The following is a 27,172-nucleotide window of genomic DNA, read 5'->3' as shown; positions in this document are numbered from 1 at the left end:
AGCCCATCCTATAGGCCCACTTAGGCAGGGAGTAAAACCAGCAGTCATGCAAACTGTTAACAAGGCCTCTGGTCTAGCCTCATTAACCAGGGTGCCTGAAAAGTGACCTGAGAAGGCTTGGAGCCCAGCCTAGGGTAGTGTTCAGCCACAGAGCCCAGCCTAGAGCCCTTCCTGTTTCCCCACAACGTGTGGCCTCACCCAAGCAGGAAGCCCAGGCAGTGACCACACCCAACTGTGGCCTTTAGCTCCACCCAACTGTGGGACACAGCTGGAGGCCCTTATCAACCACAGAGTCCAGCCTGTAGCCCTTCCCAACTTCAGGGTACAGCCTGAAGTCCTATTTGATCACAGAGCAAAGTCTGAGGACACATCTGACTGTGAAGCCCTGCTTGTGCCCCAGCCTGAACACAGAATCCAGCCAGTGGCACCAAGTGGTCTGGGAGCACAGCTGGAGACCTCACCCAACCAGGAGTGACTGCAGAGCCCAGCTCACAACCCTACTTCATCACAGAGTCTAGCCAGTGGCACCACATTGCCCACAGACATAGCTTGCAACTTCACTCAACTAGACGGGAATGCATAGCCCAGCTAGTGGCCCAACATGACTGCAGAACACAGCCAACAGCCCTGCCTGATCAAACAGTCCACTCAGTGGCCCTGTTTGAATGTGGAGCCCAGTCAGCAGGCCCACAGAACCACAGAGCCCAGCCAGTGGCACCACCCCCCCCCCAAAAAAAACCCAAACTCAGATCACAAGTAGTGACCTCTCTCAACTAAAGACACAAGTGGCAAATCCAATTGGCCCACAGATGCTACTAGCTGACTCATCCAATAACCCAAGCTGATCTGACTGGTGAGGGTCTTTCCATGCCGAAGTAAACATGTAAATTCTGGAAAAGAGGAGACCACTCACACAAATGTACAAATACTGACACAAGGAATCAACTATCATGAAGAATCAGGAAAACATGACTGGACCAAAAGAAATGAATAAAGTTCCAATAACTGAAATGGAGATCTATGAAATATTTGACAAAGAATTCTTAATAATCCTTTTAAAGAAGTTCAGTAAACTTCAGGAACACAGGCAATTTAACAAAATTAGGAAAACAAGGCATGAACAAAACAAGAAGTTCAACAGGTAATAGAAATCATAAAAAAAAAAAAGATAAAAGAAAAAAATCCCAAACAGAAATCCTAGAGCTGAAGAATACAATGACTGAACAGAAGACTTAAATGGGGAGTATCAGCCGGCTCAACTAAACGGAAGAAGGAACCAATGAACTACAGGATAGGTCATTTAAAATGATCCATCCAGGCAGGGAAGTAACAAAGGAAAAAGGATATAGAAGAGTGAAAAGTGCCTATGGGACTTACGGGACATCATTGAAAGAACATGTTATGGAAATCACAGAAACAGAGAAAAAGAAAGGGACAGAAAGTCTAATTATAGCTGAAAATTTCCCAAACTTGGGGACAGAAATGGACTCCCAGATTCACGAATCCCAAGGGATTCCAAATAGGTTGAACCTGAAAGGGCCTACACTGAGGCATATTATAATGAAATTGTCAAAAGTCAAAGACACAAAGAGTAGCTTGAAATCCGCAAGAGAAAAGCAACTCGCCTCGAGTAAGGGTGCCCCCATAAACTATTAGTGGGTTTCTCAACAAAAGTTTTGCAGGCAGAGAGTGGGATGATATATTCAAAATATTGAAAGAAAGAAAAAAACCTTGTCAACCAAGAATACTGTACCAGGCAAAACTGTCTTTCAGAAGCAAAGGAGAGATAAAGACTTTCCCAAACAAGCAAAAGCTGAGAGAGTTCATAAAAAAAAAAAAAAAAAAAAAAAAAAAAACAAAAATAAAAATGCTAGAACTAATCAACAAATTCAGTCAATTTTCAGGATACAAAATCAACTTGCAGAAATCAGTTGTGTCTCTATACACCAATCACAAAACACTTGATAAGAGAAGAAAACAATCTCATTCACAGTAACACTGAAAACAAGAAAAATGTTACAAATAGACCTACCATACGATTCAGTAATTCCACTTCTAGGTATATCTAAAGGAAATCAAATGATTATCTGCAAGAAATATCTGGGGGTGCTGGATGACTTATTTGGTTGAGCATCCAACTCTTGGTTTTGGCTCAGGTCATGATCTTAGGGTTGTGAGACTGGGCCCCATTTTGAGCTCCATTCTCTCTTCCCTTCTCCCTCTGCCCCTCTCCACTTGCTATAAATAAATAAATAAATAAATAAATAAATAAATCTGCATCCCCATATTCATAAGCATTGTTTACAGTAACAGAGGCATGGAAACAATCTAAGCGTCCATCAGTGGATGAATGGATCAAGAAATGTGGCATATATACACATTAGAATATTATCCCACCATAAAAAGAGAAGGAAATCCTGCCATTTGTGACAATGGGGATGAAATATGAGGACAATATGCTAACTGAAATAAGAATCTAAAACAAGAGCAACAGCCACAAACCAGACTGCTAGAAACAGAGAGTATATTGGTGGGTGTCGCCAGGGGTGGATTAGGGTGGGGTGAAGATGGTCAAACAGTATAAACTTGGAGTTTTAAGATGAGTAAGTTCTGGAACTGTAATACACAGCATGGTGACCATAGTTAACAATACTATATTGTATATTTAAAAGTGGTTCTCTTAAGAGAGTAGGTCTTAAAAGTTCTTGCCACACCAAGGAAAACAAACTATAATTATGTGAGATGATGGGTGTGTTAACTAACCTATTGTAGTAATCATTTCACAATATACACACATATCAAAGCATTACATTGTACACCTTAAATTTACATGTTTAATAAAGTCAACTAGATCTTCAAAGATAGGAAAATTTACACAATGTAAGTTGCATCCCAATAAAGCTGGGAAAAATACATTTCCCTAGAACTTCTGAACTAAAATTTTTAAACAACCAACTTCAAGACGATTTGTGTCTTAAAAGCTGAATTAAATAATTAGTATTAATATTCAGTCATGGTCTATATAAACACAGACTAGAATAAGAGGTCATCTCGTTAATAAAAAGGTGAAGTAGTTGAGAAAAAAGTCATATTAATAAAAAAATGAGCATCTCAGTGAGACTTGACCCTTATCTTCATGGTGCTCACTGCAAAAAGGAGCAAGTTGATAATTGCTTCCTTAGTTTGAATGTTCCTGTCCTTGCAGAGACTTCAGAGGTTTAAGAATTAATAGTTGATTTATTAAAATTAAAAATTCACAAGTTCAAAAACCTCATTTTAAGTTGAACCTTAAGCTTGTAAGTTCAACTTACAAATCTTTTTATTCTATTTATACATTCACTACATTTTTACAACCACTTTTAAGAAATCTTTCACTACACTTAATTGAATTCTCTTAAATAATTTAAACAGTATTTATAAAAATAATATACTCAATTTCTTTATTAAATTCTTCAATTGTCTGACTAATAAGTAACATTTTTTCAAGTACCTACATTGCTCTTTTGAATCTTATAAAAGGAAACTTACACACATGATGAATCATAAGCTCTTTGAACTGTTTTTGTATTGTTTACAACCTTGGTAATAGTGTCTTACACTTTTTAACTTAGAATCAGTAATTGACCTAATTAATGTCATATTTTAAATTGAAATGTGAGGGGCGCCTGGGTGGCTCAGTGGGTTAAAGCCTCTGCCTTCGGCTCAGGTCATGATCCCAGGGTCCTGGGATTGAGCTCCGCATTGGGCTCTCTGCTCCATGGGAGCCTGCTTCCTCCTCTCTCTCTCTCTGCCTGCCTCTCTGCCTACTTGTGATCTCTGTCTGTCAAATAAATAAATAAAATCTTTAAAAAAAAAATTGAAATGTGAAATTAGAATGACATTCTTTTACATATGAAAGTGTGCTCATTTCTCTTAAACATTCTAAATATTTGCTAGAACACATATACACACGTATTTTCCAAATGTAACTCAAATCTTAACATATTTGTTGGATTTATTTCAAAATTTAACCAACTTAATTCTGTGTCTTCCTAGGGGGAAAACAAACAAACAAACAAAAAACTTACCCACTAAAGAAACTTTGTCATCCCAACCCAAGCAAATATATTGAAGTTTCCTAAAGACCTAGAGATACCCTTCATCGGATCACGGGACTTGATTCTGGCCACCATCATGACGAGACTAATGAAATCTCTTTGTTGTCACTACAAAATGTGATCCTAAACTTGATAAATGGACTCTGCTCTTGTCCACGTCCCAGGACTTAAATTCTATCATGACTTAATTTTCTGTTTGGTCCCCAAAATACGCAATCCCCACCAAGATATAATGACTTTTCTCCACTGCCTCCATTGGATTTGTGTTTCTTTGACTCTTTTGAGATCACTGAATATTATCTTAATGGATCCTGAATTTCTCCCAAGTCTTTGCCTGTCCAATTCTGCATACAACCAAACCATGCTAATGGCAGCAATGTGTCGCATTAAAGGCAATGACAGAAATGTCAGAGATGATATACCTAACCCAGCCTGACACATAGGAGCTAGCAAAGTAAGGATGGAAAGTAACCTGGTGAAATCCGTGTTTTAGAGAGAACACCAACAGGGATACCAGCACGTACCAACAGGGATAATTTATCTGACAAGACTGAAGGCAAGGAGGTGGTTGCAAAGATCCTGGTGAGTGATGACATTAGGCAGTGAGAAGTGTACACAAATGAGGGGGACAAATATACACACATTTAAGAGGTAAAATTAGCAAGATGCTGATAGATGGGAGGGTAAGGAAGAGGAGCCAATGTTTTCCAGAATCCAAAGTCTTAAGCAAGCTTCCAAAAAATTTGGGTTTGGACAGAATTCTTAAGTTTTAAGCAAGTATCTGTAGATAGATATTCCATGTGGTTTCTGGAGAGGAGGGATTTCTGAATGACTGCTGCATTAAGTAGGAGGACCATGATGTTATTTTGTCATGAATATTTCAGAGCCCGACTCGGACTGTCACTCTTTCTGAAGGTTATATCTTTTATCCTAACGGACCCTTCCTCAGGAAGGGCTTCCCTATTCTCAGGACTCAATAAAGGTGCTCCTTCACATGCTCACAGCCCTTTTTCTGTCTTCCTTAAATCATATTTCCAAATTTATAATTATGTAATGACTGATGTGATTGCTTGGACAATGTTTCTCCTACTGGTTGAGAACTGGGACTATATCTGTTTTGTTCTCTGATAAATCCCTGGCACCTAACATGATGTCCAGCATCTCAACAATTGTTTGTTGCATGAATGAGAGGCTATGTGAATGAATGAATGAAAATGATAGACGACACAGGTCCCTGAAGATAGAGTCATCCAACATGTTCTTTACAATATGGTGTTCTACATCACACAAGACACATGTGGTGCTTGGAAAGACAAGTGTCAGAATGATAAAAATCATTGGGTTGTGTCAGACAAACCAGACATCCAGGGCCTTTACCTTAAGCTGCGTGATCTCAAACAACTCACTTAACCCCTTAATGCTTCAGTTTTCTCATATAGAAAATGGGAATGATTGTGATATGGGGTGTGGCTATTCAGTTTTATTTCAACTAGTAGAGGATTGTGTATGAAATATTTTTAAGCAAAGCCAATGCCTCAAAATAAGCCATTCAGTATTCACCTCTATTTTACTTTGCCTTATATGTAAATGCATAGAACCTTCTAGAATGTAGGCAAGGGTGTCAGTTTAAGGGCTACAGACAGGAGGGAGGAGATTGGGGAGAGCAGGCTTTACACCTGAGACCCTGAGAGCATGATGTGCAGCTCTCAAACACAATCAGAAGAAAACAATTCCCTCTTGAATTATGTTAACAAAATAATGAAAAGTAATGTCATATTGGGCACACTTAAGTAATATTATAACAGAAGGCCTGTAAGTAATTTAACCCCAATCTCTCATGTAAACATTTGCCAGATGCATCCAGCATAAGAACTACTTTGGGTATTAAAATACCCAAAGTTTAAAAAATAACAATTGTAAAAAAAAAATAAATAAAAAAAATAACAATTGTAGAAAAAAATTTTTTTTATCATTGCAGAATTCTGACGCCAAGCCTTACATGAAAGGTGGCTTCTTGAGTTTATTGCCAGGTTTGTGATACCTGATTTATAGTAACATTTTTAAAAATACAAATTGTAGACACGTTTGCTATCACCAGGGACCTCTGACTCCTACCTGAGACTGAATGTGGTCTCTCATGTTTAGGCCAGGTTTAGATTTTATGGCCCTCTGATTGATAGCAACTGGCAAAGTTACTAAACAGCATTTTCTTTTGTTTTCTTTATCGTAATCATCTTTGAATATTATTTACAACCACATTAATATTGCACTTTAGTATTTTTGTGCCTCTGAATATTTTATGGCCTGCAGAAAGGAATCCACGGGTCTTCTGCTCTGCCAATAATCCCTGGCTTCCTGAAGCAACTGATCTCATCAGAATTTATTGACATGGTACCATTACTTCACATAATGCAGCAGTGAGGGGCTATATTTTTTAATTAAGTAAATAGAAGCAAATGACTAATTCCATCAAACATGTTCAGACATTATTACAAACATTAGGAGCAGATCAGAATCTGAAATAAATAGCCACATGTAGCCATCCACAGATCACACCTTGAGACTCCTGGTATCTTAGAACCTCCTTTTATTTATTTGATTTTAATTTTTTGTTTAATTTCTATTTTTGAGAGAGTGAGGAAGCAGGGAGAGGTGCAGCGGGAGAGGGAGAGACAGAATCATAAGTAGACTCCATGCTGATCATGGAGCCCTACCCAGGGCTTGATCTCATGACCCTAAGATCATAACTTGGGCTGGAAATCAAGAGTCAGACATTTAACCAACTGAGCCACCGAGGCGCCCCTTGGAGCCTCCTTTTAGCAGTGGGAAGCAAGAGAGTTACCAGGTGGGGTCAGGGGGCACAGTGTTACCCTCAACATGGTACTTGTTGAGTTCTATTCTCATTCCAGCTGGAACTGTCTACGTGAGAGTTGTTTCTGGGTATGGGGGCGTGGTATTATGAAAGCCCCTCCCCAATGTGAAAGTTCTGCCTTGCATGTACTCTACACAGAGCACACCATTTCACCGGCCAAAATGCCAGTGAAAACCCATGGCTCAACACACCAGCCTGGTGCAAAGGCAACCAGAACTCAGAATTCTTTTTTTTTTTTTTTAAGATTCTTATTAATTTTTTTGACAAAAGGAGACCAGCAAGTGAGGGAACACAAGCAGGGGGAGTGGGAGAGGGAGAAGGAGGCTTCCCACTGAGCAGGGAGCCCAATGCAGGGCTCGATCCCAGACCCTGGGATCATGACCTGAGCCGAAGGCAGACACTTAACCGACTGAGCCACCCAGGCATCCCTGAAATCAGAATTCTTGATGTTCCCTCACCCACTGCATCAGCACAGGAGAAAGGGGCTGATTTGCCATTTGCTCAGAGGTGTGGGTTTTCCAAAGATAAGGCCGTGGATTCACTGTCCATACAAGTGTCTTTGTTTCAATGTCCTACTGAAGAGGAGTTGGGTTTTAAAAGGTCAGAACACTGGCCTCAATGAGGTGGGTGTGGTTCCTGGATGTAGGGAACCAAATTTTGGGAGCAGCACGGTGGATGAGAATAATGTGATCAGCTGGAATCCGTCTCTGGGGTCTCTCACTGTTCCCAAGAAATCAGCGCATCTGTGGAGACTTTGATAACTCAGCAACACAGAAAGTCCATGCAGCCTGCTGTGTCTTTAAGGGAGGTGTGACTCCTGATCTCACATCCCACCTCTGGAGTCTGGGTCCTCCTGGGAGGCTTCCACATTGCCTTAGAGGTAAATGTGTGTGGCCCTAGGTCAGCCTCTTACCATTCCTTCTGCGTCAGTGTCCGCATCTGTAAAAGGGGAGAAAGTGCCGCAGGTGGTAAAGATGAGTAACATGTTGCTGTTGAATTGATGGATGGGAGCCCCTCTGAGCTGCACCTGTTCCCTTGGAGGATGTAGAACCATCTGGGACAAGAGTCCTCGGAGCATCTTCCTAGATCCTCTGAAGAAATTCCTCATCCCATTTCTGAATCAACCTCATTTTTCTCCTCCATTCTTGGGCATCCCCGGCCTTATAACAATGGCCCCAGGTGCCAGGGACAAGCTGACATCCCACCCAAGGAGAGGCTGAAGAGGTGGAGACGGGGATATGGAGACAGACAGAGGCAGGAAAAAAAAAAAAGCCAGTCCTGGGCTAGAGGGGCTGCTTGTCTGAAAGGCATGACATGCCTTATAGGGGACAGGCCTGGGTTCCGATGCCCCATGCAGCCCTGACTTACTACCCAACACTGTGTCGTCTCCCATCAATGAAATGGAAATGACAGCGGAGCCTACATCAGAGCATTGCTGGGAAGATGAAGCCCGTCTATGCATGCAGGGTTCTTCACTGGTGGTTGGCGTTCCATAAGCAGTAACCAATTAGGATTATTACTGGGCTCACCCAAAACTGCAGCTAAATGAGAAGGACTTTTATTTCTTTTTTTTAAAGATCTTATTTACTTATTTGAGAGAGAGAGAGCGAGTGAGCAAAAGTGGGGGGAGGGGCAAAGGGAGGAGCAGACTCCCCACTGAGCAGGGAGCCTGACACAGGGCTCGATCCCGGGACCCCAAGATCATGATCTGAGCCAAAGGCAGACACTTAACTGACTGAGCCACCCAGGTGACCCAGGATTCTTATTTCTTAAATATCTTTCCCTGTAGATATCTTGTGGCCTAAAGTGGGAATCAAGATCTAGCTGGGAAAAGGAAATCTGGATTTATTTCTTGTATATTCTTGAGGCATCTTGCAAATTCACCTCCCTTCCCAGTGATTCAGTGGGACTCAGTCGCAATAAAGCATCAGCTGTTGGTCTTCTGTGGGAGCTGATTTCCTCTGGAGAAGAGGCCCTGGGTGTAGCCAAAGGGCCTGGAGAAGCAGCTGGGCATAGGTTCATATGGACTATGGAGGATGCCTGTCTGGAGGAGGCTTCCAGGGAAGACCACCCATTGCATGACATTATGGTCGCTTCTCAGGTGCCTTCTCTGAGTTGTTCACTTCATAAGGGCAGGGACCCTACTTCCCATGGGTTTGAAAGAGATATGTGTGTAAAGCATTGACTACAGCAACCGGCATATAATTCTCACAACCCAGTACCTGTATACACTGCTGCTGATTTTGATGTTTATGACATTTATGATGTTTATAGTCTTAAGTTTCAACATTTAGGAGGCACTCAAAAAATGTTTGTCAGACATTTTTTTTAGGTCTGTGGTGGACATTTATGAAGTCAGTTCCTGCACAGCCTAAGTGGTTGGACGTTCTTGCACCTACAAAATAAAGAATAATGGGAAAAATGCTATTTTATCTGAAACTCCAGGAAATGTTGTGGTTAAATTGAGGGGGATGATTTCCCATCATTCACAACTGAAGGCAAACACAGAGGAAATTCTCACAGCCTCCCCAAAGTCAGCCGGTATCCCAAACATCCAGATGCATTCATTCTCAGCAAAGTGGAAGTTGAAGTGTTGTTTTGGTTTCCAATGAACATTGTTCTCTCATATCCATTCATATTATGTGGAGCCATTTCAACCTCCCATTCTGTCATAGGTCAAAGACTGGCATCACAGTAACAGAGGTGACTTTCACAAACATTTACTGGGTTGAAATAAATGAAGAAACTGATTGTCTAACACAGCAGGTTTCAATGTCCATTTTGTCAAATGAGAACCTCATCAGAGGCCAACAGTTCCCACTCTACAGTCACAAAGTCATGACAGAAATGATCTATGTTTTCTCTTAACATCAGCCTGTCCACATGTTTAAAAAGATTTTTGTCGTAATTTTGGGATTCGTTTTTCCCACTAAGGCTCACCATGGGAATTATATTATCACTGAACCACAAAATTTTTTTTTAAATTAATAGAGACCCAGACAGAACTAACTACATGCCGGTCACTGCTCTAAGCTCTTTATACATATTAATTCATTTATCCTCTTAACTCTGAGATAGCTACTATTTTCTTTAAGATTTATTTATTTATTTTAGAGAGAGAGCCAGTGCGAGTGGGGTGAGGGACAGAGAGAGACGGACAAGCGGACTTCCTGCTGAGCAGGGAGCCTAACTCAGGGCTTGATCCTAGGACCCTGAGATCATGAACTAAACTGAAACCAAGAGTTAGCCACTCAACTGACTGAGACACATAGGTGCCCTGAAATAATTACTATTATTATCAAGGTTTTACAAAAGAGGAAACGGAGGCATAGGGAGGTGAAAGAAACTTGCCCAAGTTCACACAACTATGAATTAACAGAGGCAAGCTATACTGCTCACTGCTGTACCGTCCCTTGTACCAAAGATGGCCACTAACATAATGACCAATGACCAATGAAACGCAAAGGTGGGCCAATATCGAATTTTTCATGTATATCTAAAATCATGAAGTCCAAGAGAGGAGCAAGATGGTGGTGGAGTAGGAGACCTAAATATCATCAGATCCCACGAGTTCAGCTAGAAAAGTCTCAAACCATTCTGAACACCTACAAACTCAACAGGATATCGAAGAGAAGAATAGCAGCAATTCTAGGAACAGAAAAGCGACCACTCTCTGGTAGGTAGGATGCCCAGAGAAGTGAATCTGAGGCAACATACGAGAAGATAGACCATGGGAGGAGGGGCCAGCTCTGCTACGATAGAGCAGTGGAGCACAAAATCAGAACTTTTAGAAGTCTGCTCCAATGAGGGACATTGCTCCAGAGGCTGAGCAGGGGGTGGAGCCCTAACAGGGACAGTGTGGTCTCAGGACCTGCAGGGTCACAGAAAGACTGGGGATGTCTGAATGTGACACAGCTCCCAGGTATTGGAGCGGGGAAGCTTGAGGCAGGGATGGAGCCAAGAAGGGAGCTCTCAGCTCAGGGTTACCTTAAACTGTGACCCGAGGCAGTCAGGGCACTACTCCTCGAGCAGGGACCCCACAAGTGGCAGGTCTGGGGAGACTTATGTTCCTCCTCTGGGAGGAGAAGCACAGGAGCACATGGCAGGAATCTGCTGCATTTGGAAACTCCAAATGGAGCTGTGCACCAGAGAGAGAAAAACGCTCGGTTACAGGCCAGGTGAGCTTGGAGTGTGGCGAGAGACCAGGGAGACAGGAGGGATTGATTGCTTTTCTCTGAGGACACACGGAGGACTGGGGCCCTGAGCTCTTGGCTCCTCTGGGACAGAGACTGGGAGGCCACCATCTTCATTCCCATCCTCCAAAGCTGTATGGAAAGCATTCAGGGAACCAAAGCTCCAAGAGCGAACCAGAGCAGGTTACTTAGCCTGGCCCCTAGCAAGGGTGGTACAATTCAGCCTCAGGGAAAGACATTTGAGAATCATGGCAACAGGCCCCTCCCCCAGAAGATCAGCAAGAATGTCCAGCCAAGAACAAGTTCACTGATCAATGAGAGCTGCAAAACTTCAGAGCTGCGAGAATATAGCACAGAATTTATGGCTTTTTTCCCATGGTTATTTAAATTTTTAAATTTTATTCCTTATTCTATTTTTTATTTTTCCTCTTTTCTATTTTAATATTTTTTTAACTTTTTACTTATCAATACTTTTTAAAAATCTTTTTAAATTTTCATTGTTATAGTCATATTCTATCCCTTCATTGTATTTAACCTTATTTTTTTGTATACATATAGGTTTTTCTTTCTTTAAAATTTTGGGATACTATTTCTTCTAACAGATCAAAATATACCCTAAATCTAGTGTATGGCTCTGTTCTTGATCACATTCTTTCCTCTTTTTTTTTTTCAACCAACTTCTTATTTTATCAATTTCTTTTTTAGAATCTTTTTTAATTTTCATCTTTACACTCATATTCCATCCCTTCATCATGTTTACCCTTATTTTTGTATATATATAAGTTTTTCTTTCTTTAAAATTTTGGGAAGCTTTTTCTTCTAATAGACCAAAATACACCCAGAATGAAGTGTGTGGCTCTGTTCTATTCACCAGTCTGATATAATTTTTTTTTCTCCTTTCTTCTCCCCCCAGTTTCAAGTCTCTTCTGATTTGGTTAGGGTATATTTTTCTATGGTCATTGATATCCATTTAGTATTTTATTCTCTCATTCATCTATTCTTATCTGGATAAAATGACAAAGCAGAAAAACTCACCTTAAAAAAAAAAAAAAAAAAAGAACAAGAGGCAGTACCAATGGCTAGGGATTTAACCAATACAGACATTAGTAAGATGTCAGAACTAGAGTTCAGAATGACAATTATCAAGGTGCTAGCTGGGCTCGAAAAAAGCTCAAAAGATACTAGAGAATCACTTTCTGGAGAAATAAAATCTCTTTCTTGAGAAATAAAAGAACTGAAATCTAACCAGTTTGAAATTTTAAAAAGCTACTAATGAGGTGCAATAAAAAATGGAGGCTCTTACTGCTAAGATAAATGAGGCAAAAGAGAGAACTAGTGATATAGAAGACCAAATGATGGGGAATAAAGAAGCTGAGAAAAAGATAAACAACTACTGGACCATGAAGGGAGAATCTGAGAGATAAGTGATACCGTAAGATGAAACAGTGTTAGAATAATTGGGATCCCAGAAGAAGAAGGGGGGGGCAGAAGATATATTGGAGCAAATTATAGTAGAGAATTTCCTAATCTAGGGAAGGGAATAAGCATCAAAACACAGGAGGCACAGAGAAACCCCCTCAAAATCAATAAAAATAGGCCCACACCCCATCATCTAATAGTAAAACTTACAAGTCTCAGTGACAAAGAGAAAATCCTGAAAGCAGCTCTGGACAAGAGGTCAGTAATACACAATGGTTGAAATATTAGATTGGCAGCAGACCTACCCATCAGAGACCTGGCAGACTGGAAAGGACTGGCATGATATATTCAGAGCACTAAATGAGAAAAATATGAAGCCGAGAATACTATATCCAGCTAGGCTGTCATTGAAAATAGAAAGAGAGATAAAAAGCTTCCAGGACAACAAACAAACAAAAACAAAAACAAAAACAATGAAAAGAATCTGCAAACATCAAACCAGCCCTACAGAAAATATTGAAAGGGGTCCTCTAAGCAAAGAAAGAGCCTAAAATTAACAGACCAGAAAGGAACAGAGACAATATGCAGTAACAGTCACCTTATAGGCAATACAATGGCATTCATTTAATATCTTTCAACAGTTACCCTGAATGTAAATGGGCTAAACGCCCCAATCAAAAGACACAGGGTATCAGAATGGATTAAAACAAACAAACAAACAAACAAAAACAAAAAACAAAAACAAGACCATCGATATGCTGTCTGGAAGAAACTCATTTTAGACCCAAAGACATCTCCATATTTTAAATGAGAGGGTGGAAAACAAGTTACCATGCTAACGGACATCAAAAGAAATGGGGGGTGGCAATCCTTATATCAGATAAATTAGATATTAAGCCAAAGACTATAATAAGAGATGAGGAAGGACACTATATCATACTTAAAAGGTCTGTCCAACAAGAAGACCTAACAATTTTAAATATCTATGCCCCAAACATGGGAGCAGTCAATTATATAAACCAATTAGTAATAAAATCAAAGAAAGACATCAACAATAATACAATAGTAGTAGGGGACTTTAACACCCCCTCACAGAAATGGACAAATTGTCTAAGCCAAAGATCAATAAGGAAATAAAGGCTTTAAATGACACACTGGACCAGATGGGCATCACAGATATATTCAGAACATTCCATCCCAAAGCAACAAAATACACATTCTTCTCTAGTGCACATGGAACGTTCTCCAGAATAGATTACATCCTGGGTCACAAATCAGGTCTCAGTGGCACCAACAGATTGGGATCATTCCCTGCATATTTTTAGACCACAATGCTTTGAAACTAGAACTCAACCACAAGAGGAAAGTTGGAAAGTACTCAAATACATGGAGGCGAAAGAGCATCCTACTAAAGAATGAATAGATCAACCAGGAAATTACAGGAGAATTTTTAAAATTTCATGGAAACAAATGAAAATGAAAACACAACTTTTCAAAATCTTTGGACATAGCAAATGTGGTCCTGAGAGGAAAGTATATAGCAATACAAGCCTTTCTCAAGAAACAAGAAAGGTCTCAAGTGCACAACCTAACCCTACACCTAAAAGACCTGGAGAAAGTCCAGCAAAGAAAGCCTAAACCCAGCAGGAGAAGAGAAATAATAAAGAACAGAGCAGAAATCAATGAAATAGAAACCAAAAGAGCAGTAGAACAAATTAATGAAAGCAGGAGCTGGTTCTTTTAAAGAATTAATAAGATTGATAAACCCCTGGCCAGATTTATCAAAAAGAAAAGAGAAAATACCCAAATTAATAAAATCATGAATGAAAGAGGAGAGTAACAGCCAACACCAAAGAAATACAAACAATTAAAAGAACATATTATGAACAACTATACATCAGCAAATTTGACAATCTGGAAGAAATGGATGCATTCCTAGAGACATATGAGCTACCAAAACTGAATGAGGAAGAAACAGAAAACCTGAACAGACCCATAACCAGTAAAGAGATTGAAGCAGTCATCAAGAATCTCTAAACAAACAAGAGCCCAGGGCCAAATGGCTTTCCAGGGGAATTCTACCAAACATTTAAAGAATAAATACCTATTCTCCTGAGACTGTTCCAAAAAATAGAAATGGAAGGAAAACTTCCAAACTCATTTTATGAGGCCAGCATTACCTTGATCCCCAAACCAGACAAAGACCTCATCAAAAGGGAGAATTACAGACTAATATCCTTGATGAACATGGATGCAAAAATTCTCAACAAAATATTAGCCAATAGGATCGAACAGTCCATTAAAAGGATTATTCACCATGACCAAATGGGATTTATTCCTGGGCTGCAAGTTTAGTTCAACATCCACAAATCAATCAATGTGATACAATACATTAATAAAAGAAAGAACAAGAACTATATGATACTCTCAATAGATGCTGAAAAAGCATTTGACAAAGTACAGCATCCTTTCTTGATCAAAACTCTTCACAGTGGAGGGATAGAGGGTACATACCTCAATATCATCAAAGCCATCTATGAAAAACCCACAGCGACTATCATGCTCAATGGAAAAATACTGAGAGCTTTTCCCCTAAGGTCAGGGACACGGCAAGGATGTCCACTATCACCACTGCTATTCAACATAGTACTAGAAGTCCTAGCCTTAGCAATCAGACAACAAGAAGAAATAAAAGGCATCTGAATTGGCAGAGAAGAAGTCAAACTCTCACTCTTTGCAGATGATATGATACTTAATTGGAAAACCTAAAAGACTCTTCTCTAAAACTGCTAGAACTCATACAGGAATTCAGGAAAGTGTCAGGATATAAAATCGATGTACAGAAATCAGTTGCATTTCTATACATCAACAACATGACAAAAGGAAGAGAAATTAAGGAGTCGATCCCATTTATAATTGCACACCAAAGTGTAAGATACCTAGGAATAAACCTAACCAAAGAGGCAAAGAATCTGTACTCAGAAAACTCTAAAGTACTCAGGAAAGACATTGAGGAAGACACAAAGAAGTGGAAAAACGTTCTAGGTTCATGGATTGGAAGAACAAATATTGTGAAAATGTGTATGCTACCTAGAGTAGTCTACACATTTAATACGATCCCTCCCAAATTACCATCAACTTTTTTCAAAGAAATGGAACAAATAATCCTAAAATTTATATGGAACCAAAAAAGACCCCAAATAGCCAGCGGAAGATTGATAAAGAAAGCCAAAGTTGGCGGCATCACAATTCCTGACTTCAAGCTCTATTACAAAGCTGTAATCATCAAGATAGTATAGTCCTGGCACAAAAACAGACACATAGATTGATGGAACAGAATAGAGAGCTCAGAAATAGACCCTCAATTCTACGGTCAACTAATCTTCGACAAAGCAGGAAAGAATGTCCAATGGAAAAAAGACAGTCTCTTCAACAAATGGTGTTGGGAAAATTGGACAGCCACATGCAGAAAAAGGAAACTGGATCATTTCCTTACATCACACACAAAGATAGACCCAAAATGGATGAAAGACCTCAATGTAAGATAGGAATCCATCAAAATCCTTGCAGAGAACAGAGATAGCAAGGTCTTCAACCTCAGCCACAGCAACTTCTTCCTAGAAACATTGCTAAAGGCAAGGGAAGGAAAGGCAAAAATGAGCTATTGGGACTTCATCAAGATCAAAAGCTTTTGCACAGCAAAGGAAACAGTTAACAAAACCAAAAGGCAACCGACAGCATGGGAGAAGATATTTCCAAGTGACATACCAGATAAAGGGTTAGTATCCAAAATATATAAAGAACTTACCAAACTCAACACCCAAAGAACAAATAATCCAATCATGAAATGGGCAGAAGATTTGCGACGAAGTGGATAGAACTAGAGGGTATTATGCTTAGCGAAATAAGTCAATCAGAGAAAAACAACTATCCTATGATTTCCCTGATATGAGGAAGTAGAGATGCAACGTGGGGGGTTTGGGGGGTAGGAAAAGAACAAATGAAACAAGATGGGATCGGGAGGGATACAAACCATAAGAGGCTCTTACTGTCACAAAGTAAACTGAGGGTGATGGGGGGAGGGGGGTAGGGAAAGGGTGGTGGGGTTATGGACATTGGGGAGGGTATGTGATATGGTGAGTGCTGTGAAGTGTGTAAACCTGGCAATTCACAGACCTGTACCCCTGAGGCTAATAATACATTATATGTTTATAAAAAATTAAAAAAAAAAAGAAATTGACAGAAGACATGAACAGATACTTCTGCAAAGAAGACATCCAAATGGCCACCAGACACATGAAAACGTGCTCAACATTACTCAGTATCAAGGAAATACAAATCAAAACCACAATGAGATACCACTTCACACCAGTCAGAATGGCTAAAATTAACAAGTCAGGAAAGGACAGATGCTCGCGAGGATATGGAGAAAGGGGAACCCTCCTACACTGTTGGTGGGAATGCAAGCTGGTGAAGCCACTCTGGAAAACAGTAAAGAGGTTCCTCAAAAAGTTGAAAATAAAGCTACCCTAAGACCTAGGAGTCACACTACTGGGTATTTACCCTAAAGATACAAATGTAGTGATCCGAAGGGGCATGTGCACCCGAATGTTTATAGCACCAATGTCCACAATAGCCAAACTATGGAAAGAACCTAAATGCTCAGCAACAGATGATTGGTTAAAGAAGATGTGGTATATGTATATACAATGGAATACTCTACAGCCATCAAAAAAACAAAATCTTGCCATTTGCAATTATTTGGATAGAGCTAGAGGGTATTATGCTAAGCGAAATAAGCCAATCAGAGAAAGACAATTATTATATGATCTTCCTGATATGAGGAATTTGAGAGGCAGGGCAGTGGTCATGGGGGAAAGGGAGGGAACAAATGAAACAAGATGAGATTGGGAGGGAGACAAACCATAAGAGACTCTTAATCTCAGGAAACAAACTGAGGGTTGCTGGGGGGTGGGGAAGGGATAGGGTGGCTGGGTTATGGACATTGGGGAGGGTATGCGCTATGGTGAGTGCTATGAATTGTGAAAGACTGATGATTCACAGACCTATACCCCTGAAGCAAATAATACATCATATGTTAATTTTAAAAAGGAAGTAAAAAAAAATCATCAAGTCCATACTTTGACATTTTCTAAATGGTCAGATAAATTAGAATGACTACCCAGCTTATTCAATCTATTCCATGTAACAACATATTGATGCAAATCACTGAGAAAATATTCAAATATTTGGAAATGGTTTTGTTGGCCATGTGTGTCCATGTTGGTGTGGTATATGTATTCGAGAAAAAGATTCCAAAAGTAATCTAAGGAAGCTTGGTACCAGAGAAAAGTGTAGTTGAATTGCAGCTTTATTGCTTATCAGCTGTAGGACTTTGGAGAATATACTTGACCTTCCTGAGCTTCCATTTTTCTTCTGTGCAGTGGATGTAATAATATTTAGCTTCGAGTTGTACTCATGATGGGAAATACATAGGCACAGTGCCTAGAACAGTGTTTGGTTCATGATATGTGCTTAACACATGTTCCTTCCAACCCCACCAACTTCCAGAACTCTCAAGATTGGTGGTAGAGTCCACCATGCTCAAAGCAAAATTCTCTTACTCAAATTCTACCACATGATGTTTTTTCTCTGCATGTCTTTTCAACAACTCTAAGAATTCAGTTCCAATATGTGAAAATTGTGAGTCATTTTTTCAGGGGGTAATTAGGAAATAAGGAAATAAAGTTTAGAAATTGAAAACAAAGATGCAGGAGTAGAGTTTTTGCAAGAAAATCTTAGGGAAAGAAAAGGAAACTAGGTTCTTAAAATTAGACTCTTCCGTTCGAAAGGAGAGAATTGAGCTGTGTCAATGAAGCTGTGAGATTTTCACGGCCAACGTTGTGACCCATATAACCAGGTGCACTGTGGCAAGTGGTATACAGCCTTTTCCAATCTAATAATCCTAATGTCTGTAAACACCACAAAACATGGCATGTGAGAATCAAAGTGAAATAATTTAAAATATTTGGGTATTTGAATGGCGGATCAGTACAGAATTACAGACATAGTGTCCTTATTATTTGCAAGAATGAAGTATGACTATATACCATCTGATTAAAATGTCTGAAAGGAAATCCTAGCAAAAAATGCACTGTAGAAAAAAATAAATTTCACAGGGGCACCGGGGTGACTAAGGCAATTAAGCGCCTGCCTTTGGCTCAGGTCATGATTTCGGGGTCTTGGGATCAAGCCCCGAGTCGGGCTCCCAGCTCAGCAGGGCATCTGCTTTTCCCTCTCCCTCTGCCCCAGCTCATGGTCTTTCTCTCACTCACTCTCTCTCAAATAAATAAACAAAATCTTTTAAAAAATGAACATCAGAGTCTTTATTACCACAAGTTGGCGCAGGCATTAAATCTACCGTTCATTGCTGGGCTATTTTATTTCAGGGGATATAAAAGCACGTACAAAGCTTTCCTAAGTTTAATCTGTGACCTCTGTTCCAATAAACTGATTTTTTTCCTTCAAGATCTTAAGTTCCTCAGCTGTGGATCTTTAACCCTTCAAAGCAGGAAACCAACCCTTACCACCCAAGGACGCACCAAGTACTCTGTCACATTATTTGTGTATTTCAGCTGCTGTGGAAGAGCTCTGCGATACTTGATTGCTAAGTCCGACTGACCCTTTGAAATTCTACAACAGAGAGGAGGAGCACTGAATGACTTGTTCAACATTGTTTTGGGTGCTCAGTAAATACTTGGTGAAAATGGTGTCCTGCTAGTTTTCTTTTGCTCACTTGAAATAGCTCGACATCATTAAATCGCATGCACGCCCCGTCTGCCAGGAAATCGAGAGCCAAGCTCTGTGCTTGGCTGGTGTATTTTTTCTTGACAGGATGCCTTGACCTAATCATCCCCCTCATCTCAGCTATTACTATGTGGGGTTTTTTTTTATCCTTCAAACTTTTGTTGATTGTTTGGGGCATTATTGTACCTATGCTTTTATTGAAAGTTTCTGAAATACCTTTCCCTCTTTTTTTTTTTTTTTAAAGATTTTATTCATTTACCTGACAGACAGAGATCACAAGCAGGCAGAGAAGCAGACAGATAGAGAGAGGTGGAAGCAGGCTCCCCGCAGAGCACAGAGCCTGATGCGGGGCTCGATCCCAGGACATTAGGACCATGACCTGAGCCGAAGGCAGAGGCCCCAACCCACTGAGCCACCCAGGCGCCCCACCTTTCCCTCTTTTAAAGAAACTCATAGCATATAAGTAATTAAATGGCAATTTCAAATCTGAACATAGATGAGCCTGGGAGACATTGTATGGTTTAGCTCTTTGTATTTATTCATTTCCTTCCTTCCTTTTTTGGAAAGTGTTGGGTTTTAGGACACTTATGCTGGACCCATGTTTCACTATGCATTTATTTTGCTGACTGGACACATTTATATTCAGCGATTTTTGCCTGCGTTTATAGACCAGGTTTTTCAATAGTGCTATTGACTATTTAAATGAATTCTTTGTGAATACATTTATATATGCTTATATTTGCATTTAATATAGATGCAAATCATGGCTCCAAAGATTGCATTTTAGCCTGTGGTGAGTTATAGACTCATAATGAATAGCAGTACTAGTATGAAAGAAAAATTTCTAAATTTATGTATAGGTAGCAAGTGCTGAAAGTATAAATTAAAAGACAAGAAGCAACTAAAGCAGTCATCAAAACTTTTTGCTTTTGCTTGCAACCCAAATCCTAACCTACAGCAGCACAGAGTCTATCGAACCGAGCCGTGGAGCCTTCTAAACCAGCCCCTGTATCTAACAACAATTTCTAAACTTCTTAATTGAATTAAGGAGAAGATTATTCACTTGGCAGGATGGGGCATGTGTGTGTGTGTGTGTGTGTGTGTGAGGGGGGAGTTGTTGATCACAGAACACAACTGGCTGCTACTATCAATTCAATTAGTAGTATAGATCCTGTCTCAAATAGTTCTCCATCCCAGTATTTGGTGTTAAAAGAACGATCAATCATCCTTGGTCTGTTTGGTTGAGGGTGTGAGTTACTTTTCTGCTTCTCAAAGTTCCGTGTCTTTTTCTCTCCCACTCACAGGCCCAATGATGAGCACCCAATATGTATGTAGCTAGAATCTGAGGATACAAGATGAGCAGAACCTCTAAAGGTCATTTAGATGCACTCAAAGGGAATCTTACTTTACCTCCAGAGAGCTTTCTTTTATGGCTTCATTGATAATTTCAGGTTTTGTTTTGAAAATGTGTGCATAACAACTTATTAAAATGCTAATCTCAGAATCCTAAGATTTAAAAAAATCATTGAAAGCAACGATTTTCAATTTCTGATTTCAAAATCATTTCCTGAAATTGCTTCATGTTCCGTTTCCCCAGATTGTCTTCTAACTGTCTCATGGAGGTCATCCCACAGAACAGGTTGGCCTATAGCACCCTGAACTGGCAAGAGCCAGTGTAATCTGTTTTGGAGAGGCCCTAAGCTCAGCTCCGGAGCCCCCCAATCCTCCTCTCTCACCTGTCTTTTTGCCAATCTTTCAGCATCACCACTTCGGGTCTCAGAGGTTGAGGTGACACTGAACATTCCCTTTTAAATCTACAGGACAAAAAAACTAGAACAGGGGCCCAGGGGTGGGGGGCAGAAACCTGGAAAGAGGGGAGACAGAGAAACAGGAAGGGGGCCCAGGGTCCTCTGCAGCTCCACACCTGGTCTACCTTACGTCCTCTTATCCAGAGATGTTTAGAGGAGGACAGAAGGAAATATGTGGTTTTCCCTCCCCTTTTGCAAGGGAGGGGCTTCCCTTCCTGATTCTGGGGGAGTGTTTGATGGTCATTAGCACTCCTCGCATGAACACCCCCCAAAGACTTGTCGGGTCATAGCCACAGCACATGTGAGCATGAGCCCAAGGAATGAACTTTCTTCTTAGATGGTGAGCTGAGCCATTCTGCCTCCAGGCTTAGGTCTCTGTGCAACTGTATCTTCACTAGCAGCAGAAACAGACTGATGGATGGTCCCAGAGCCCCGGGGGCTGCTTTCTGTGATAGAGCTTCAGTATACTGATCAGTATAGAGGGAGCCTCACCAACCCCTCAGCGAGACCAGGTAGAAATCTTGCACACCTGTGCTGCTTTCCCAAAGGTGTGAGAGTAGCTTCTTGGGCACCTGGGAATTAGTGCGCTGCAGGCAGCGGCCAAAGTAAAGCTTTTGCTCCCTAACTTGAGTGTCGTCCAGCAGACGTGTTCTCCTATTCAATGGTCCTTAGCTAAGATGAACGTAATTAAAAAGAACATCTTTATTTGTATATACATCATAACTGATGAGAGCAATTTGCTTCAAAATAGAAGATATGGTGGATGGGACAATCTATGTATTGAAACCACTCTGGAAATGTCGTAATTACGCTTTTCAAAGAATTTCTTATATGAGAGAATGTCTTACGAGCAAGAACGTAACATTAGCCATGCACATATGAGTCTCTCTAATGTTTAAAGAAATGATTTATGCAATAATGTCAGCTCCTCAGGGGCACCTGGGTGGCTGAGTTGGTTAAGGCATCTGCAGTCAAATGCTCTACCACTGAGCTATACACCCTGGTTAAGGCATCATACTCCTGGTTTCGATTCAGGTCATGATCTCAGGATCGTGGGATCAAGCCCTGCATCAGGCTCCATGCTCAGCGGGGAGTCTGTTTGTCCCTTTCCCTCTGCTTCTCCCCCTACTCACTCTCTTTCTTAAATAAAAAATAAAATAAAATATTTTAAAAGTAATGTCCTGGGCACCTGGGTGGCTCAGTGGGTTAAGCCACTGCCTTCGGCTCAGGTCGTGGTCTCAGGGTCCTGGGATCGAGCCCCGCATTGGGCTCTGTTCAGCGGGGAGCCTGCTTCCTCCTCTCTCTCTGCCTGCCTCTCTGCCTGCTTGTGATCTCTGTCTGTCAAATAAATAAATAAAATCTTTAAAAAAAAAAAAAGTAATGTCCGTTCCTTAAACAGAAGGTATTCTGGACATTGCACACTCATTCGGGTCATAAAACACCCACAGCAATCCATGATGATGGTAGTGATGATGATGGTGGTCTCCCGAGGGTCCGGGGCTGCCTGGGGGCTCAGGGAAACGCTCTCACTCAGGATCTCCCAAGCCAATATAACCAGACAACAGTGACATGGGTGGGAGACACCGCAAAGGCTTCCACACATGTCTGGGGGTTGATGCTGGCCTTTAAATAAAAAAAGATTTATGTATTTATTTTAGCAAGAGCGAGAAAGCATGCAGGGGAGAGGCAGAGACAAAGAGAGAAACCCAAGCAGACTCTGTGCTGAGCATGGAGCCCGAGGCAGGGCTCGCTCCCACAACACTGGGATTAAGACTTGAGCAGAAACCAAGAGTCAGATGTCAGTCAACTGAGCCACCCCACAATAGGCCTTTGTAATCTGGGCTTTGCTGAGCCTGGACTGCCCTTCCCAGGACTAGCTAATTCCAAGAGATAACAAATGATTTTCCAGGGCCCAGACCCCAACCCCTTCTTTTGGGCTCCCATACTTCAGGCCACTGTTCCTTTGCTTTCATCCCAAGGCCAGGTACCAGACAATTAGGGACAGCCCCTGGGCCCCAGAGCCTGCTGAAATTGTTCCAGCTGGCCAATCCTATGCTTGCTTGCCCTGCTTCACCTGTTCCTTCTTTGGAAACTACCAAACTACTTTCTTGTCTGCCTGTTCTCCTCCATCCCTCTGCCTCCTGACTGACCCTGTGCTTCTCAGGTTGTCCTATGTGGCATGTCATGCGTCCCATTTATAGGGATCTGTGAATATAAAAACCTCTTCCTTTATGACTCATTTCTGTGTCTGCAAATCCAACCATATCTGATTAAATCTTGGGTCCATTTGAAAACAGCAGGGACCTCAGCCACTGCCAGGTCATCCCCACATAACATCTCCATGTTCCTTGGGCTTCCTCCTGTTATGGCCACTGTGTTGCAAGAGTGAGCATCCCTGAAGAGAGAGAGCCAGAGGGATGCAGGATGGCCCTTCTGACTGAGAGTCAAGAGTCTCTCAGCTTCTTTTCTGCCATATTCTTTTTGTGAGAAGCTAGTCAGTAAAGCCAACCCACAGTCAAAGGAAAGGGAATGGGACTCCCACCTCTCAGTGGGAGGAAAGCCAAAGACCTTGCAGCCATGTGTTAAAACCACCACAGATGGATTCTGTTCATGGTCTATTCAGGGGTCCTTAAATCACCAATGCGCTCAGTTTGAGGACATTTTGCTCAGTTCAGATGTTTCTGTATTTTTGTCCTCCTCTTTTCACTATTTCATCATGGCCATGTGCATATTCAAAAAATTGTACTTCCTTCAAGATTTTATAACCTTACACTGTGATATTTAATGCTGTCAATAGCATTAAATTATTTAAAATGGTCAAAAATTATTTTAAGTTCAAATTTTGAAATTTTATTTTCATCTTCCTGTCAAACCAGTTTTTTTTTTTTTCTAATTAGAGAGAAGGGGATGGAAGGGACAGAGGGAGAGGAAGAGGAATCCCAAGCAGGCTCCACACGCAGTGAGGAGCCCAATGTGGGGTTCAATCCCAGGACCCCGAGGTCATGACCTGAGCCAAAACCAAGAGTCAGTCACTTAGCTGACAGAGCCATCCAGGCGCTCCTTCCTGTCAAACTACTTTCTTAACACAATTTGGAGAAAAGTATTTGTCTGGAGAACTAATTGTGGGCCAAAATTCAATACAAAACAAAATTTTAAAAACAATTTAAAAGTCAATCAATGAAAATATTATAAAAATTAGTCTGTGCGGGATGTGGAAAGTGGAGCGTAGATTTTAGCCACAGTGCTGCTTAGACGAATTTATGTTTCCCTAATCTGTCTGTTGGTTTTATTTTCATTATTTGATTTCAAAAGGATTTGATGAAAATGGTAGAGAGAGCCTTCAATCTCCTAACTGATGCTTTAGTAGTAAGGCAAATGTCTCAACTCTTTTAAAGATGGTAGATAGGAAGAGAGGCAGGCTGCTACAAAGTGGTTTGGTTTCATTGGCAAATTGGACCAGAGTAGCTGAATTTTCTTCAAGAAAGTATGATAAGGGCATTAGAAAGATTGACCTCAGCACTAACATGGCTGTCTGGACAAACACTTAAAACATAGGCAACATGAGATGATTATTAAGGTTTGGAATGAAGGAGAACATTCTAAGCAAAAGATCACATAGATAAATCAATAAAAACAATGCAATAATAAAACCCAGGAGGAGACAGAAACACCCTTCATGGAAACATGCATGGGAAAAGGTGAAGAGAACGCTTTCCCATTCACGGATGGGTCTTGTGAACCAAAGACACTGAAAGGCAGGCCTTTTTAGTACAGCTTGGTCCTCAGTTAAATACAAAGATTAATTTTGAAATCTACAGATTCTGAAGGCTTCACCCCTTAGGGAATTTTTCAGATCACTGTAGAAGTAATGGCCCTCCTCTTGTGACATCAAGTAAAATTACAGAAGGATCAATGCTGTGTTTGATAACACTGAGAAAAATGAAAGGGGAAAATCTCCTAAGAGGCCAGTCTCCTAATCTCCAAGAAGGACCATCTCTATATTCAGCTTACTCAGCCAAAACCACCTACCTCCTTGAAAGGACCACAAGATCCATCCATGTTGTTGCAAATGGCAAGATCTCATTCTTTTTATGGCTGAGTAACATTCTATTGTACATGTACACCGCATCTTCTTTATCCATTCATCTATGGATGGACACTTGGGTTGCTTCCATATCTTGGCTATTGTAAATAATGCTGCAATAAATAAAGGGTACAAGTATCTTTTCAAACTAAGGATATAGATATAGATACAGATATAGATATAGATTTGGGGGTAAATAACCAGAAGTGGAATGACTGGATCATAAAGTATTTCTAGTTTTAATTGTTTTGAGAACCACCATACTGTTTTCCACCATGGCTGTACCAGTTGGCATTCGCACCAACCATGCACGAGCATTCCTTTTTCTCCACATCCTCACCAACGCTTGTTTCTCGTGTTTTTGATTTTAGCCATTCTGGCAGGTGTGAGGTGTTATCTCATCATGGTTTTGATTTGTATTTCACTGATAATGAGTGATGTTGAGCATCTTTCCTGTATCAGTTGGCCATCTGGATGTCTACTTTGGAAAAATGTCCATCCAGATCCTTTGCCCACTTTACAATTGGATTATTTCTTTTATTAGTGCTAAGTTCTTTATGTATTTTGGACACTAACCCTTTATCAGATATGTCATTTGCAAATACCTTCTCCCACTTGGTAGGTTGCCTTTTTGTTTTGTTCATGGTTTTCTTCACTGCGCAGAAGCTTTTTATTTTGGTGGAGTCCTAATACTTTCATTTTGCCTTTGTTTTCTTGCCAGAACAAATTATCCTAAAATTTCCTTGAATAACCAAGGCCATCTTGAAAAAGAAGAACAAAGCTGGAGGCGTCATAATCCCAGATTTTAAAAGGAACTACAAAGCTGTAGTAATTAAAACAGTATGGTACTAGCATGAAAACAGACACATAGATAAGTAGAACAGAATAAAAAGCCTAGAAACATACCCATGCATTTTTAGTCAATTAATCCGTGACAAAAGAGGCAAGAACATCCATTGGAGAAAAAAAGTCTCTTCAACAAATAGTGGTGGGAAAGCAGACAGCAGCATGCAAAAGAGTGAAACTGGACCACTTTCTTACACCATGCACAAAAATAAACTCAAAATGGATTAAAGACCTAAATGTGAGGTCCAAACCCATAAAATGCCTAGGAGAGACCATAGGCAGTAATTTCTTTGCCAATAGCTGTAGAAACATTTTTCAAGAGAGCACCAGTCTTAACATGATTCCATTGATGATCTGCTTTACTCCATAATTTTCAGACTTTGGCGATGTTCTAGGTAACAAACATTTTTAAAACACTGCCTCTCCTACTTTGTTTTTAAAAAGAAAGGAAGAATTATCGGCACACACATAACAATTGATTCCCCTGTATTCTTGTTGTTGTTGTTTTTTAATCCTATAGTGTCAGAGATGTGCGTGCATTTTGTTGTGGTTTTTGATTTTTCAACTATCTGAAAGTTGTAGTCAAGAAAAATGAGCAACAGATTCAAAGAAAGAGGGAGAAGTAGCTAACCTTGAAGCTGCTTTGGCGGTGGGGCGTGGGGAGCACTTGCAAGTCCAAAGTGAGAATCTTAAGTGCCATTTGCCTAGAAAAGAGAGTAGTAGAGAGACAGATGCTTCTCTTGTTATTTTTATGAGAAGAGGCCATTGCTGCTCTTATAGGTCACTGTACAGGAGGGCCAGAGATGACCAGGACAGCTGTGTGTTACTTATTCTTGTGACTACCACTAAGGCCCAGAGAAGGAAACTGTAGCTTGCATTTTTGCTTTAGAGACCGTGGCTTTCAGAAGAAAGATATTAAACAATCGTTTGTTGCCAATGCCACAAGATCACTTTTCTTCTTCTTCCCACGAGTCTCTTACTCATAAAGATAGAAACTGTAAGAATCCAAACTAAGTGGGGAAAATGGGCAGTGCCGGGTCAAGTGC

Source organism: Enhydra lutris, unplaced genomic scaffold (assembly GCF_002288905.1).
Source record: "Enhydra lutris kenyoni isolate GAN:26980312 unplaced genomic scaffold, ASM228890v2 scaffoldscaffold24, whole genome shotgun sequence".
Lineage (NCBI taxonomy): Eukaryota > Metazoa > Chordata > Mammalia > Carnivora > Mustelidae > Enhydra > Enhydra lutris.
This window is presented reverse-complemented; position numbering follows the sequence as displayed.